This window comes from Dioscorea cayenensis, chromosome 9 (genome assembly GCF_009730915.1).
Source record: "Dioscorea cayenensis subsp. rotundata cultivar TDr96_F1 chromosome 9, TDr96_F1_v2_PseudoChromosome.rev07_lg8_w22 25.fasta, whole genome shotgun sequence".
In the NCBI taxonomy this organism is placed as follows: Eukaryota; Viridiplantae; Streptophyta; class Magnoliopsida; order Dioscoreales; family Dioscoreaceae; genus Dioscorea; species Dioscorea cayenensis.
The window spans coordinates 23,918,460-23,930,706 of NC_052479.1; the positions used below are offsets into that span (position 1 = coordinate 23,918,460).

The following is a 12,247-nucleotide window of genomic DNA, read 5'->3' on the forward strand; positions in this document are numbered from 1 at the left end:
AACTTGACATGGCGATTGCGGCTATCTGCGAGAGCATTAATGTGGTATGCATGTCCCCTGCAATTACAATTATAGTCAAGAGTGCATGTTAACCCTAGATTGATTTCTTACTGTCTTGAGGATAAGCTTTATTCGTCTAGCTAGGGAACACATTAGGGAAAGGGTTGAGTATGCTCTGAGCCTTGAGTGAGGATGTATGCTATCAAATCCTCAGTAGGTGGTTACCACGGTCCAAGGAGATGTCCATGTAATCAATAACACAGCCACTGCATTTGTCAAGGGGATTAGTCTAGGACACTGTCTTTCCCATTTCTATCTCTTTAACCCTAAACCCAGTCATTTTTTCTTTTCTTTATTTCTTCTTCTTTAGTAGTTTTGATTATTTCAAATCCAATCTTTGAACTAGCTAGATATTAGAAAAAGAACGAGTATTGAGAGCTTTTACCAGTCCCTGTGGATTCGACTACCCAATCTCTTTGGGTACACTTTACTACTTGTATGACCCATGCATTTGCGGTTATGCAAGGGGCGTTCCAAGTTTTTGTCCCAGTTGTTGAGGATTGACAACTCTTGAGAAAGTTTTACTTTTTAGTTATTTATCCATATTTATTTATTTCAGTTTATCTTCCATTCTTTTATTTTTCTTTTATTTTTGATTTGTGGTTTACTGAATTGGTCTATAGGTGTTTTAGCATGAGTAGAGAAAGTTCCTCTTCTCCACTTGCAAGCCCTGATTTGGAGTTGGAGAGAACATTGCATAGAAGGTTAAGACAAGTAAATCTCAGAGAACCAGGTTCAGTAGAAATTAGTATTGATATAGATTAGAATGAACCAATAGCTGGGAATCAACAAAAAAGTATTTCTAATTATTTTAGGTCAAATTTGGAGGTAGTAGTGTCCAACATTGTTCGTCCTCCTGTATCGGCGAATAACTTTGGGTTGAAACCTAATTTTATCCAGATGGTGCAGCAGGTATACCAGTTTGATGGATTTCAGGATGAGGGCCCGTATGAACATTTGAAGAACTTCTTGCAAATTTGTGACGCATTTAAGACAAACAATGTGTATAATAATGCAGTTCACCTTCGACTCTTTCCATTTTTCAGTGCGAGAAAGGGCCAAGCATGAATAAGTTCCTTGCCACAAGGGTTGATCACCACTTGGGCACGGTTGGCCGATAAGTTTCTTACCCGTTATATCCCTCTAGCAAAGATTACGAAACCCAGGAATGACATATCTTTTTTCTGATAGATGGAGTCTAAAACTTTGGATGAGTTATGGGAAAGGTACAAGAAATTATTGAGGAAGTGCCCTCAACATGGAATTGTGGAGTTGATGCAAATTCAGATTTTCTACAATGATTTAAACTTGGCTACAAGCAGATGTTGGATGCGGCAGCCAGGGGTTCTCTCTACAGTAAACAACCAACTGAAGCCTATAATCTTATTGATGATATGCCATCGAATAGCTATCAATGGAGCTCATAAAGAAGCAAGCCAGTGAAGTCTGCTAGAATTTATGAGGTTGATGCACTCACTACCCTAGAAGCAAAGGTGGAAGCTATTGCAAAGAGATTGGATTCAATGCAAGTTCAACATCAAGTACCAGTTATGAGTTATAAAGCATGGGATAGCTAAGCAGGGCCGACTGTTTCATCTCATGAGGAGACTTCTACCATAGAACAAGTAGATTATGTGTGTGGGATCAAAAATACGCGTCTGGCATCATGTCTTTAAAGAAAACACCAGACGGCACATCGAAGCACAAATATCATATTTGTTCGTGGGTTCTTCCATTCCTAATAGAGGCAAGCCTCTATTATTAATTACCCTCAAATAGTATCTTGGGAATCTCCAATTAAGGTCAAAAATACAAGCAAAAGGAAAGAAAATTTGCAAATTATTTTGTTATTTTATCATATATATTTTTATATATTCATATATATATATATATATATTTATTTATTTATGTATATCATATATTATTATCGATGCTCTGTGCCTTGTCACCGTGTTGCGTGCCTCATTGCCGTCTTCAAATAAATATTTCATGACCGCCTTAAAAATTATAATTTTTGCAATTTTGAAATGAATAAATCACCGCTACCTGTGCCTTATTACTGCGTTGCATGCTTGGCTAGCTGTTGTATGCGATATGCATCTTGTTATCGTTTTGAAATTTGCCATTGCCTTTGGGACATGAATTTTAATCGTTGACTAGCCCATGGTGTTGCTTTGGATCGAAAGAAATGTTGTTCAAATACCACACTTGATATATATCCATACTTATGTTGTCTCTCTTATGGTGAGCTATGCACTTTTGAATTTATATATGTGCATGCATGTATCTCATTATTTCTTAAGAGAACCCATATGTATCCCTTGTGTAGTGGGACCCATAATTTACATATATATATTTTTTTATTACATACTCTTTTTTTTATTTTTCATCTCATGCACGTGAGCATGCTTTCTCATTCTTTTATTTTTATTATTTATTTTAATTTATGTTTTTTAATTTCATGCACGTATGCATTCCCTTTTTTTAATTCTAACCATGGCAACTAAAACAAAAAAATGGTCCAGCAACCCAATCATTTGAAGTACTCAAACAAGTTAAGGTATTATATAGACCATAGTTTGCAGTAGCAGCTTAATTCGGCGAAGTGAAGGGTTACATTGCACGCAAGCTCATCAACTTATTGTCATAAGATGATTTATTTGGATTTTATATCCAATATATACACTATTTAAAAAGACTAGAACTGCCTAAGCAGTAGTAGCAGCAAGAGCGCCAGCTTTAGTTAGCAGTGGCACCAACCTTCCTCCATTGTGCTTCTCCGTAACATTGTCACAGCCACCAATATGTTTTCCACCAATAAAAAAAAACATTTGGCACAGTCCTTTGGTCGGTCCACTATGCCAATGCACTCTCCAATCTTAGTTTTTTTTGCTGGGACTGCAAGTACCCTTTGGACTGAAAGCTCCTTGTCATATTTTTATTATTATTTATTTATTTTTATTATTTTTATTTTATTTTTTATTATTTTTTTAAGAAGAGTAGATGTGACCAGTTGCATCTTGGAAGTATGCATTTGCCACAAGAAACTTATCATGCTTCTCATTTTATTATTATTATTTTTTTTTATGTCATGCATGTATGCATGCTTTTATGGGTATATATATTTTAAAAGGATGGCATAGGAGAAGATCTAACTTTCAGCTTTGGAATTCAAGCACAATTAACTGTATGGATATCATTAATCACAATACCGGCAATATGATTTTTAAATACAATCATTAGCCTGACAATAATGTACATCAAAATGCATCCCATAGATAGCACTACTCTCTTGCTGCAGGCATTATACGGAGCTTTTCTTCGGATGTAGGCTTTCTCAGTCACCCTTATCTTGGATAGGAGGGATGAAGGTCGTTTCCATTTGCCAAACTATTGAATTTCACTGACTTGTAAGGATCTGCTAGATACCGACGTTAGCAAAACTTACAAGTTGTCTCATCATTCATGATATGAGCAACACTATTTGTGTAAATCTTCTTACGAGCTGAATGCTCATGAATACCAACCATAGTAACACCAATAGGCCAAGGTGCATTGCCATAGCAGCCAAATAATCTTGTTTCATGCAACATTCAACCACTACCATCAATGCTTGACGGATATCATCTTGAACCTTTTTCATGCAAAACTTGAACAAAGGATTGAGGTATCGTGTGCATTGTTTGAAGGTAGCAACCATCTCTTGAAGAAAGCAAGAATCGTATCCTTGTCGTACAGATCCTCAAAATTCACCTTCATCCTCATCAGCATCCATTTCTTGCACATGTTGTGTCCTATGCCACTGCTGTCGGGTTGGACTTGGTAAACCTGGCACCATGAAATTTCTAGAACCAACTAACATACGGCCTCAAAGATTCTTCACTAAGATGTACTTTTCTGCATCTTCATTAAGTTTCTCATCTATCTTCTTATAATTTATCATCCAAATATTGTGTACTTTTGTCGAGGTTCATGTCCGTCACTACTGAACCATCCGGAGGGATTCTACCAACATCTGACTTGGAATACACATGCCACGTGCCGAACTTGGACCGGCCATGACAGGAACTTATGGTGAGCTTCTTCCACTTGGGTGCATGACCAATGCAGAGAGCAATGTATGATTTCTTCATTTTATGATCAGTGAGTGCTTTCACTAACTTTGCTGCCACTTGTGTCTCTATCTAACTTGTTGGCAAGATGCAATGCATTGTTTTAATTTTTTCCAAAGTGTGGGCTCTTTCTGGATATTACAATCAGCAAGAGTGCAGCCATCTTCAAGTTGCTTTCCAGTGAAGATAAGATGCTGATGGTTTAGGGAATGCCCTCCTTGTCTTGGGTCTTGGCCTTCATGTTATCGATGGTCTCCGAGGATTCAACTTCTTCTGGCCGGTGAGGGTTTTGACTGAAGATCTGCATACTTCTTCTCAACCTAAGGACCAAGTGGAGGGTGGACTCCTTCTAGATGTTGTAATTGGCAAGGGTACGGCAGTCCTTCAGCTGCTTGCTGGCGAAAATCAAACGCTATTGGTCCGGGGAACTAACACCCTCTTTGTTCAGGGTCTTGGCTTTCACGTGCATGCACGGGCGATGATGGGTCTTGCTTTTCCTTCGTTCTCCTAGATAGTCAGGCAATCTCCTCTAGATTGCCTGACTTGAATGTACATGAATCTATAATCTTGCCTTCTTTTGAAATATAATCTTGGCAGCGATAGCGGGCAGACAGCAAGCGGCAACAAACAGCAACAATGACAGACAGCAGCGATGACAACAACGAGTTGGCAGCAAATTTAACAAGTGATAAGTGCTTGTGTGATAAGAATAAGAAGTGTTCTTTTCTTATGATGAGCATTACTTTTCTCGGGTTTTAACACTAATATGTGTACATTTATGTTACTTTCATGCATATAGGGTTGTGAAGCCGAAGGTTAGAGAAAGAAGCCAATGTAGATCGTGAATGCGCCATTTGGAGGAAGTCTTGAGAAGGTTCAAACGCGAAGACATAAGTCTGGTTTAAGATGCGAGAATGTGTGCCAACCTCATCGTATTCAAGTTAGCACAATGATGTGGAGGGGCACAAGGGCAGTCACATTCAATCATTCTGGCTTGTGCATGTATAGCAAGATCTCCACCAACGTGTCCGTGTATTGAAGAAGCAAAGCGATCTACGGCGTAAACGTGTGCCCGTTTACGTTACCTCGATGAAAACATGGATTCGGGAGTGTTTCGGGTCGGTATTGTAGCAGGGTACTATAGCAAACACTATAGAAGGTACTGTTCACAGCCGGCCGAAGAAGGCGTAAAATAGAGAATCTAAACGGCCGTGTGGAAATTCCACACGGCCGTGCGAAAAATCCACATGGGCGTGTGGATTCCCGATTCCATCCCTATTTAAGGCCAATTTCAGCCCCGATTTCAGGATTCTTTTCTCCATCTTTTCTCCAACTTGAGAGAAGGGTGCAGCTAGGGTTTTAAGAGGTATTGGCTAGGGATTTGGAGAGGTTCTACGGCTCTGACATGGCGCTCCGTTTGGAAGAAGATTAGTGAGAAAGCTTTCATCGGCACCGATCCGGCGAGGTGTATCCTAGGCCGGACAAAAGGACCCTTGGACGAGTAGAGGACTCTTCACAAGAACATTGCCACGACTATCGAGGGGCTTTTCTATGGATTCTTTGCTTTTACATTTGATATCATTGATTGTAATTAGCTCCATGGAGAGCTAAACCTCCTAGTGGGTACTTAGATATTTGTGAACCCTAGAATGTAGTCGTTTCGTTGAACCTTTTTTATTATGCTTTCAATTTATTGTTGTTTTATTTGAGTTCTAATCTTGTATGCTTGATTGTGTGAATACTCCTTTAGAGTGACACTAGGGTTGAGAGTTCTTGTTGGTAACTCTTGTGAGTGAGTGACACACCACAAGAGTTAGACAAAGCTAGATTGGAGAGGGTTGAGAGGGTGAGTCGAGAGTTAGTTGAGCGTCCCCTTTCCCCTCCGATGTGATTTATTCTACATCAATTTCCTTGAGCTCTTTGCGGTTATAGTAGAGTGAATGGGCTAAGGGATGACCTTCCACCGGGGCTTAGTTGCAAAGGCAACGGAGTGAAGTGTTGAAGTGATTTTAGCACCTAGGGCTTAATTGTAGCTAGGGACCTTCCACCTGGACCAAAGGGTTAGGTCTACATCTAGGAAGAGGATTTATCACTTGGAATCCCTAAAACTCATTGCGATTCTATACAAGTGCGAGGTTGAGAGGTTATTCAATCTCTCTTCCGGGACATGTATAGAGTTAGGCATGGTTGACCTTAGATTTGGGACCATGTATTTAAAGATCTCCACGACTCATTAATGCATTAGTTAGAAAGCATAAAAGAGGGTTTTTTCACTTGAAATGATTGTCCTAGGCCGAACAATATCCGGGTACCCCACTTATATCGATTGCCTTACCTCCCCTTTACTTGCACTCTTTCTCTTGTTTCTTTTACTTTTGTTACATCACATTTTGTCACACAAATCACTATTCACTATTCGTTTAGTTAAGAAACAATTTAAGTGTTTTTATTCCCTACTCTCTGTGGATACGATACCCACTCATCTGGGATTTATTACTTTGACAAACTCGTACACTTGCGTGACATATGCAAGGGGCGTTGTCAGCAAGTAGTTTTGGCATAGAGAAGCAGCGACAACGGCATCAAGCAACAGCGGCACTGTCACTTGGCGGCATTATCTCAGTCACTCAAGTAGCACGGCAGCTTCAACGACAAACACGGCAAGCAACAATAGCAGCAATAACAGTGTCAAGTGGCACCAGGCGATGACAGGTACAACAGGCAACAAAGACAGCGACAAGTGATTTTTTTTTTATGTATATATATATATATATATATTAGTAGAGGAGAGAAAGACCTTTTCTTTTTTTTCTCTTTTATGTTTTTCTTCTCTCTTTTTCTTTCTTTTTTTTCTTTCCGCTCCCTCTCTAAATTATTCTCCCTTTTTCCTGATCCTCTTGTCTCTTTTTAAAGGATTTTTGTTTTTTCCTTATCCTCAATCCCAACCACTTCAGCCAAATCAAGAATAAAATCCGATTTAAATTTTAATTAATTTCTAATTTTCAATTTAAATTTTAATGCTTTTTAATTTTCAATTTTCAAATTTGAAATTTTAATTTAAATTTAATTTAAAATTTTTTTAAAAAATTTTAATTTTTTTAAAAATTTTAATTTTTTTAAAAATTTTAATTAACCCAATCTGTCTCGGGATATGTGTTTGGTCGCTTCGAGATTTGCACTTTCTTAGGTTGCCTCGAGATATGTTCTTATGTGATATAAATTTAGGATTGCCTCGGGATTTGTATTCGTGCTATTCTAAGATTTCGAGATTGTCTCGAGATATGTGGTTTCAAGGGCAATCTTGAAATTTGCATTTATGGCTCGATATAAATTCTCAGGGGCTATTTTATAATTTGCATTTATACCTCGAGATATGTTCTCAAGGTCATTTTTGTAATTTGCATTTATGCCTCGAGATAAATTCTCATGGGCAATTTTGTAATTTCTATTCTTTTATTTGCCTTGGGATTTGCATTCTAGTCTAAGACAACCAAATAATTTATTTTAAAGAGAGAATCCAAAATTGATTAAGATTAGGACATTCCATACTTTGATTCTAAACATATCCATGATTTAAATTTTAATTAACTTAGGATTTGGGTTCTATTAGGACCTATGTTACATTATTTATATATAAACAATGTGGGTTAGAACAACGGTTCCGAAACAACCCCTACAACATCACTTACAATTTTAGGTTGAGAAACAACCCAAATTTTTCTTTGGAGGAAACAAGTGCAAAGATCACCAGGATAGTTCAAGCCATCTCAACCTTCACATTCACCCCTTTGACAACCGATTCGAGAAAGAAAGGGGCCAACTCTTGAAACCATGTTAGCAAGGTACATACAAGCAAATGATGTTTGTCTCACGGGACATGAGGAATTGATGAGGAACTAATAAGTATCATTACAAAATCTAGAACATTAGGTGGCACAAATCGCCAAGACACTTACCAAACATCCTCCAGGTTCATTGTCAAGCAATACAGAAGTCAACCTCCGTGAGTTCCTAAAAAGGCGGTCATTTTGAGGAGTGAAAAGAAATTGACATCTGCCCCAGGTCAAGGGTGTGAGAAAGCATCGCCTGAACCTGAAGTGGTGATTGTGAAAGGACACATCCATAGGTGGTACTATTGAGCAAAGTAACAGAGAACATATCAAGGATGAGACCAAGATTCCTAGCTTCCAACCTAAGCTACCTTATCCGGCTAAGGTGAAGAAGATCAACAAGATGAGTAGTCTAAGAAAATCTTTGAAATGTGTAAGACCTTGCACATTAATATTCCATTTGTTGAGGTCATTGCTCAAATGCGTCGCTATGCTAAGTTCTTTAAGGAATTGTTGATGAACAAGAGGAAAAGAGGTATCCATAGTTACTCTGAGTGAAGAATGTTCCGCTATCATCACCAACAAAATCATCAAGAAAGAGAAAGAGCCAAGAGGCTTTGTCATCCTGTGTACTATTGGGGGATGCTTGATGAAAAAGCACTTGCCGATCTTGGGGCAAGTATCAATTTGATGTTGTATAAAATTTTTCAAAAGTTGGGATTGGTTAGCTTCAGCCAACAAAGATGACTCTGCACCTTGCCGATCGGTTAGTTCATCACCCCTATGGGCATTATTGAGGATGCAATGGTAATGGTGGACCTACTCATCTTCCCGGTGGATTTTATTATTTTTGGACTTGGATGATAAGGCTGAGTTTCCATTAATCCTAGGGCAACCATTTTTGGCGATGTCACAAGCTTTAATTGATATCAAGGATGGTCGTATGGTGTTAAGAGTGGGTGATGAAGAAGTGGTGTTCAAGTTAAGAGATGCTATGCGCCACTGTATAGATGGTGATGAAACGTGTTATGCTTTGAGCCATTTTCACACGGTTTTCTTTCGCCCTTGTTCCCTATTCTTCTTCGAGCAGAAGACATGTGTCCCTTATCATCTCTAGGTCTTGTTTATTGTTATTTTCCTTGGTAACCTCATACATTTCATTCTATACATGTTTGTATATGTAATGAGATTCTCACACCATGTTATTAGGCTAGAAACCATGCTTTATTGCCTTATTTCTTGTTTGCGAAAACAACTAAGCACGGGCGTACTTAGCAAGAAGCACGACCGTACTCTTTCCTTTGCCCTAGTCTGTTTCGAGGAAAGAACGATCATGCTTTGATCTCTCAGCATGAGTGTTCTTATACTTTTCATGGCTTATTCTGTAGCACACCCATACTCTTTTTTAGTCAGCACACCCGTGCTGCTTATCCAACATGACTGTGATACAGTTATTTATCCTGTGCATTGACTTGTTTGGTAAATTTTCAGCATGATCATACTAAGGAAGAACACTATGACATCTGGCCTGCTCCCAATGAGCTAGAGGGAGATAGTAGCTCTGAGGCTACCCCTATAGGGCCCACTCTCGGTGCACCATCCCATCAGTCGTGACATAACTGTTTGTGCACCTGATGCATCGGTGAGTCCTAAGAGATCAATTGGGATGTTCTTCATGATGAAGGACTCGCCGATGATGTTTGCGGACTCCTAGTTGTAGGGCCATGGTGTCAGCTCTTCGGTATCTAGAGCAATCAAAACGGGCTGGCGGGGCGGGCCGGCCCGCGGCCCGCCAAAACCCGCCATTTGGTGGACTCGGCAAAAATGCCAACCCGACCCGCTTTTGGGTTGTGGGTTGAGCGGGCCGCCCACCAAAAAAATCAAAAATAATTAATTTATTTTTATTTTTTTATAAATGTTGTAATATATGAAACATTAAAACATTCATTATAAATTCATAAAAAAACTAAATTAAAAAAATTAAAACATACAATAATTAACAAAAATAAAAAAACATCCATTATAATATTCAAAGCCTAACAAAATCAACAATAATTACAAAATCTCTAAATAAAAACATCTATTACAAAATTACAATCAACAAAATTTAAAAAAAAACAACAACAAAAAAACCACAAGATAAAAAATATCTATTACAATTATAACATTCATCCATTACAATCAACAAAAAAATTTAGCAAAAATTAACAAATCACAAAAATAAAAAAACATCCATTACAATCACAAAAATTTAAATCATTAACAATATGTCAATATCAATATATATATATATATATATATATAAAAATTATATAAAATATATTATATATAAATTAGAAGCGAGTGCCAGCTGATCGACTCTGCCCGCCCAACCCACGGCCCGCGCGGGTTGGCCCATTTAGGCCCGCCTCTAGGCGGGCCTATAAAAACTCAACCCGACCCGCCCATTTTTTATTGGCGGGTGGGGTGCCCAGCGGGCCAAGCCCGAATTGACAGCTCTATCGGCATCATTAACACCACTTATAGAGAGCTGACATTAGAGTTCCTAGGGACTTTTAGTTTGAGCGGGGGTTGATTAGCTTCCCAAGGGCTAATAATATTTAGTTTCAGGCATTTAGCACCATGCGTCGTATGAGCTTGACTCAGTTTATAGTCCACCTTGGACTTTATTATGAGGCATTCACTCAAACACATGAGTACGATGCTCTTCTAATTGAAAGGCTAGCAGGTAAGTCTTTAGAGTCTTGTTGGTGTCGTTTGAGTACTACTAGCGGCTATGATCCTCGCTGAGTGAAGGTGACAAGCCTTCATTCCCCCGCCCTCAAGTATATCCATCATTTGCTAATTTAGTCTCTGACAGGATGGGGAGATAGTACCAGAGTGGTGAGCTATAGGGAATTCGACTACCTCCTAGCATGATTAATGTGTTCTACCTTCACCCGGATATAAGATCATCCTCGCTATGCACCATCAGGCAATTAATCTGAGGGTAGGAGTCATATTCATTGGTCCCTATATCTCCCGACTCATCTGGGAGATGGGCCTCAGAGAGAGGGTCAGCGGTATGAAGATCAAGGGCGGCAACACCCCTATCACCGTCAACACCCTCTAGGATATGAGGATGATCCAGCCAGTTCATACTACACACAAAACCCGTTTCCGTGTTATAGGTGCTCCTACTCCCCTACTACGCTATATTCTTCCCATCCCCGCCGGATCCTCGCTCTCCCTCAACACCACTGACTTGACCTTCCACCAACCACGTTGCACCATTGACGAGTTCACCACTCTTCCGGCATTGGCTGGATTAGAGCATCATGAGGATAGTTGTACACGTTGGACTCCAGTCATTTCCTGCCTCTTCTTCTTTGAACCCTGCCTTAGTTCATAACATACATCTCTAAATTCAAACAAATGTAGCTGAGATTCAACAAAACCTCCTATATAGAATTAAATAGAGAGATCTGCATGAAGACACATGATCAAGACTGACGAATAATTGAAACTATACACACATGCTTATAATCCTTAAAATTGACATTACAACACCTAGTGAAACAGAAAAACACACTAAAATTTAATATCTAAAGCATTTGCACAAAAATTTCAGGAACATAGCCAAGCCACCAAAACTAGGATGATAGGCTAACCTTGAGTTCGTAAATCACTTGAACCCTTGCTCGACAACCACGCTCACAAAGAACTTCTTGTCCCTTGCACCCACACCACTGAAGCAATGATAGAGAGGAAAGGCTATAAACTTCCTCTATTCTCTCTCTGTTTTTTTTAAAGAAAAGGATCACGAATCATAGGAGGTTGCAGGGAATGTGTCTAATGATTGTTGAAAACATAAGATTGGGTGTTTTAAAAAAATAAGAGGTTTTTAAAAAAATAAATAATAAAATAAAATAAATAGGTAGGGTTCACAAACGCCCTCCCTTTAAAATAGTTTAGTCCTCTAAACTCTCACCTAATCGCTAGAAAAGGTACTGGTATTTTTCCTGCATCTCTGATTCCAATTCCCAAGTGGTCTCGCTCTCTGAGTGATTACTCCATTGAAATTTGACATAAGGAATGATCCGCCTTCTTAGAACTTTCTCCTTGAAAGCCACCACTTTTAATTGGTGGCTCCTCATATGTCATATCACTGTTAAGCTCAAAGTCGGAGAACTGTATCACATGATCATGATTCAAAATGAACTTTTTTAGCATCAAAACATGGAACACATAGTGCACTCGAGAAAG

General features: G+C 38.9%; 1 non-coding gene across 1 annotated transcript; it reads right to left on the reverse strand.

Annotated features, from left to right (window-relative positions):
• Window positions 1–1,218: 1,218 nt before the first annotated feature.
• LOC120269679 lies at window positions 1,219–1,325 on the reverse strand. Its single transcript, XR_005539321.1, has one exon. It is a non-coding gene; the product is annotated as a small nucleolar RNA R71 (small nucleolar RNA).
• Between the last annotated feature and the right edge of the window lie 10,922 nt (window positions 1,326–12,247).